Consider the following 6,000-nt stretch of genomic DNA (forward strand, 5'->3'; position numbering starts at 1 on the left):
CTTGAGTATTTATGGTATTGCACTTATACAACCCCAATGGATCTTTTAATCTTCCCAGTTTGACAAAGTTTAGTAATAATCATTTAGACTCAAAGAGCAATCACAAAAATTCTAAATGACTCTGTGGTTGATAAGGCCTGAGTTCTTTTGCATTATTTTATTGTCCTTCATTTCTGATGGTTGGAAGTAGATGATGTGGTAAGCCAGCAAAATAGCCTTCAATCTCCCTAATATCTTATCTTTAATGAAATCTTAGAAGGAAATGGCCTTATATTTCTGACTTCATAACCCTCTATTCATCAGTGAGGAAAAGCCAAAATGAAAAGCCAGGTATAGTTTTGTCTTGGTATCCCAATTCAATTTGTTCCTGAGTGTAAGGAACAGAAATATTACACAGATATTAGAGTAATATAGGAAGAAGAGAATTTTCATTAGTTGCATTCCAACTTTTAAAATTTTGACTTCAGACACATTCACACATTAATTCTGATGGTAATTAAAGCAAGGTTATTTCGGGGCGCCTGGGTGGCTTAGTCGGTTAAGCGTCCGACTTTCGCTTAGGTCATGATCTCCCGGTTCGTGGGTTCGAGCCCCGCGTCGGGCTCTGTGCTGACTGCCAGCTCAGAGCCTGGAGCCTGTTTCAGAGTCTGTGACTCCCTCTCTCTCTGACACTCCCCTGCTCACGCTGCTTCTCTCTCTCTCCTAGAAATAAATAAAACATTAAAAAAAATTTAAAAAAAAAAAGCAAGGTTATTTCTTGCTTCTCTAAAAAGAAACCATCATAATAAAAAGCAAAGGAAAGAAACACTACATTCAGACCTAACTACTCCTGATGCTTCCTAGCCTTATATAGTTATCATCACCTATTTTTTTGTTTATCATTTCAGAGTTAATTGTTCATCTCTACACAGAGAAAGATACCCTCTTTATCTAATTATGTTGGATTAAAATTTTGTTTTACTCTTTTCTTAGGTGCTTCAACCTACTTTGTGTATCAGTAAGTTTTTGCTGTGATACAAACTACTCTAAAACATAACACAGTCCTCTAGTTGTGCAATTTGGACTAGGCTAAGCTGGATGGTTTTTCTAATCTGGGGTGATCTCAGCCGGTCTAGTTCATATCTTGATGATCACATGCCAGACTGACTAGGGACTCAGAGAACTCATTTGGAACAGCTTAATCTCAGATGGCTCAGCTGAGACAGCTTGTCTATGTTCCACATGGGTCTCATCCCCCAGAAAGCCAGCCTGACACCGAATTCTGTGAGTGAGAGACTGTGCAAAGCCTCTTGATGCCCAGACTTAGAGTTTGTATAACATTGCTTCTGCTGCATTGCTAAAGCAAGGCACAAGGTCAGTCCAGATTCAGGGAGTGGAACTGCAAGAATTGGGGCCATTTGTAATTGATCACAACTTACAAACTTTGACCTTTATTAATATTTATGCACCAGCCACCATGCCTACTAATTATCCTGTCACATGACTTTTTATAGCTAAAAAGTCACAAATAAATGCACATACTGCTTTGTTAAAATCTGAAGAATTTGGTTAACAATTTGAATACTGGTTATTTCTATTCTACCCTCTCCCCTCTGAAGATATTGTCCTAAATAAAGGTTGTGTTCTCCATACCTTCCTGAGCTCATGCAGTATCAGAACAACTCATTTGTTTAGCTGACAACAGGTACTGTTTAAGTCCTGTAGTTAGCTTTCTCCCCTTTCTTCCCTAGAGGTATTCATCAGCAAACTTTGATGGTCAAAGATCATATTATTCAAAGAGCATTCTACTACAATGTACATGAATCTCTTCTGAGATACAGTATATTTATATCTTTCATGTGCTTGATTAAATAAGCTTAAGCTTATCACAGTCACTGTTTCTTTCTCCTCTACACATAAACCCACCACACCTTCACATTTTCTTCTATTTTATATTTTAGGTTATTTTTTTCTTAGACTATGCCTTGCAGCTGTCATACTTTTCCTTTTTTACTAAGTTATCTTATCAAGCCATAGATGAGAAAGATGACAAAACTTATGGGAAGGTCATTGTTTTCCCCTCTGAGAATAAGTATATTATTTGGAGTATAATATCCACAGAATTTTGCTTTTAATTCACCTTGACATTCCTATAAAATCTGCTAAAACGTTTGGCAGAAGTCAACAGTTGGATTTTTCTTTTTTCAATATGGAAACACCTTAAGGAACAAAAAAGAACACTACTCTTCATGAAGTGTATAGAAAGAGTAAAATCTATTTTATCTGTGAAAGGAAATCCAGGTAGCTAGAATTATAAAATATATGTTACGGACTAAACATTTATGTTTCCCCAAAATGCATATATTGAAACCCTGTCCCCAAAGTGATGGTCGTAGGAAGTGAAGCCTTTAAGAGTCACTTAGGATTAGATGAGGTCATGAAGGTGGAGCATCCATGAATGAGATCAGTGCCTGTACAAGAGTCACAAGAGAGCTTATTTCCTCTCTTTTCACCATGTGAGGATACTCCAAGAAGACAGCAGTCTGCATCCTGGAAGAGGGCTCTCCCCAGCACTCAGCCATGTTGGCACTCTAATCTTAGACTTCTAACCTCTAGAACCTTGAGAAGTAAAGTTCTGTTGTTTATAAGCCACCTAGTCTGTGGGACTTTGTTACAGCCACCAAAGCTGACCAGGACAATATGATATCTTAATTCAAGTGGTTGGAACTTCAAGAACAGCAGAAACACTGATACTCAAATGAAGATACCAAGGAAAATTTCCGAAGCTAAAAGAGATGTGTTTTGGAAATCATCCAAACTTTTGATTTAACTTCCCCATGTGTAACGTCTCTTATTGCAGATAACCAAGTTACATTGGCTTTTATTTCTTCCTGAGATGTGAAGTCAATAAAATGTTCTCATTAAGCATCACATATCCTCATTTTTGTGTGATGAAATGAAAGAACGACATATAAGAAAGGCATATGACTTCAACTCTATTTAAGACAAATAGAACCAAGCTTTTATTTGCAATTTAAAATAATGAATTCTAGTTTTGACTTACATTCTACTGCAGGCCAGTCACCTCTGCTTAAATTGACTCATTTATTAGACTACTATAAATTGTCAAAGTCCACACAGAAAATACATTTTTAGATAGAAAAGAGAATGTGATAGAAATAGTTAAGGCACATAGCTATAGTATTATGACCAAACACAAACATATTAAAATATTGACATTTTATTATTCATTTACTAAGTAGATATTTGTGAAACACCTACTAGAGGGAAAGTACGATTTTCAGCAGTATAGAAATGGAAGTGAACACACTAGATTAAAAACTCTGCCCTATGGTGCTTAAATATCAGTGAGTAGAGAAAAATATGAAAAAAATGCATAAGCAAATGGTATCATCTATTAGATAATGGCAAATGCTATAGAGAATAATATTAGAAAAGGAAACTAGGTAGTAACTTCATGTAAAAACAACCACCTGAAAGGCCTTCTTTGACAGGCTTGTACTATCAAATATTCATTTAAAATGTTCAATTTAGATGATATTTTCACTGAATCACTTATTTCTGACTATAAATGCCTCAAACATGACTTCATAGAACCTTCCTGATAACTCTACACAGTGTCTATGCTACCCTGAATTAAATTTGGGATCTGTAATCTTTTGTTAGTATGCAGTAAAACACAAACTATCTGCCTGGGAAACTATATGTACAAAGAACAGTTTACAGGCAATTTGAATGTTTTAGAGATCTTCTGAACTTGATCTATGTAACCAGTTAGAAAAGCATGAAGGCACTTTACTTTTAATTTTTTTTAACTTAAAGTTTTTATTTAAGTTAATGTATGTTATAATATTAGTTTCAGGACTAGAATTCAGTGATTCAGCACTTACATATAACACCTACTGCTCATTACAAGTGCCCTCTTTAACACCCATCACCCCTTTAATGAAGTCACTTTAAAGTTATGTCTGTTAAAGTTAGGCACTTCTGTAGTAATAAATGTTCTTCCATGAAGGCAAAAATATTTCAGTTTGGAAAGAACTCAGCCTGTCTATAAAAATTATTGTGACAAGACTTCTGTAAAAATTTGTGCTTTCTACTCATATTAGTCTGCTCTAGCTGCCATAACAAATACCACAGACTGAATAGCTTAAACAACAGTTATTTATTAACTTGTGCTTCTAGAGGTTTAGAAGTCCAAGATTGAGGTGCTAGATAATTTGGTTACTGGTTTCTGGTTCTGGATTCTTCCCAGCGTATAGACAACGGCCTTCTTACCATCTTCCCTTGGCCTTAGGTGCATGTACATGAGGAAAGAGAGATCCCTCTGTCTTCTTTTTATGAAACCACCAATCCTAGTAGATCAGGGCCCTATCTAACTTTATGATATTTAACTGTAATTATTTCCTAAAGGCCCTGTCTCCAAATAAAGTCCGCACAGAGGCAGTTAGAGTTTTAACATATGAACTTTGGATAGGCACAATTCAGTCTATAGAACGTTCAGAACTTGAAATAGACTTGTGCTTCCAAATTGGAAGCTGAATGTACGTTATTGAAGCCTACAAATTCAACGTCAATGACCTAACCATACTTCCTTTGTAAAAAGCTCTAAAATTGAATTTCCTTTCCATTCTTCCTACCATTACACTATTTCTTTACTTTGAACATTGACAAGCCAGTCTCCCAACTGGTCTTCTTGTCTCCAATCAATCTTAAGTACTGCCACTTAATTAATTCTAGTAGTATCACAATAGAGAATGTTTTGGGTCAAACTTCCCATCCTCCAGGAGAGCCAAAGAAAATCTTAATTGTTGTGAGTTATGTAGACAATGGACAAGAGAATATCCATTACAAATGAACAAAGGTCCCTTTTCTCTCTGGCACATATCATCAGACTTTAACCATTTTTAGAAATTGTACTCTTCCTAATATGAATGGCTGACTAGTCACAATGAAATAGCATATCTGTCATTTTTATTATTCTCCAAAAGGAATTTTCAAATTGAATGGAAGATATTATCTTTTTGAGGCCCCATACTGAATTCTTTTTCACAAATTGTATCCATTACAAAGGACGATATATTCATTCCTTTTAGAATTGAGGAGGGGGCAACTATGTCTTTCCTTTTATTAGAGTTAGTACATTGATGAGGAAGGCCAGAGACATTCTTTAGGAACTAGCAACACCAGGAGACATGCTCTTCATCTGTAAGTGGTGAATTAAGGGCTGAGTACTAGATTTATCTTTCAATACTTCTCACTAAAAGGGTTGAACTTCCAAACAACCCCAAAATACAGACATGAAGAGTCTTTTGAGACACATTTCTTGCACTTAATAGAACTTGGTCATTTTATATGATGCATTTGGATGAGACAGATTGCATTGCTTTTCCTTTGTGCATTGATACTTTCCAAGTACACAGTTAGGTATATGGAGGGGCAAGCGATTAGCCTCTGACAACAGAATTGAAAAAAAAATGATATTTGTTCATTCTTTTCATCCTCATTGAGATAAAAGATTTCTATATCCTGTATTTTCTGGGTGCCTAAGTGACTATACATTATACTGTAAAAGGTAACTCAAAATCTGGCTAAGAAAATTAAATTCCATTAGTTTGCACTGACAAATTCTAAATTGTAATTAAGATGGATATGGCTAGAAAATATATAAATAAAAACCTTCCACTAGTAATAAGAAAGTTAATTTAGACAGTAATTTTGGATAACCCTTTGGATTTCATTTGTAAATCATTCTGCTTGACTAAAACCATGTTAAATTCTTCAGAGTACATCAAGATTAATCGTGTAATAACATAACCAGACTTTGAGCACAAGATTCCATCGAAGCTTGTTGGTTTCTTTATGTAGGTTCATGAAACTTTCTACTTTCATGTTTGAAAACAGTGTTTAATAGCTGCTTAAGAGTCATTTGGATGTTAGGATTTATGTAACATTACATTTGTATAGTAGAAAAGATATGCTTTACACATTGGCCCATGT

Source organism: Hyaena hyaena, unplaced genomic scaffold (assembly GCF_003009895.1).
Source record: "Hyaena hyaena isolate Hyena2069 unplaced genomic scaffold, ASM300989v1 scaffold_883, whole genome shotgun sequence".
NCBI classification, from domain to species: Eukaryota; Metazoa; Chordata; class Mammalia; order Carnivora; family Hyaenidae; genus Hyaena; species Hyaena hyaena.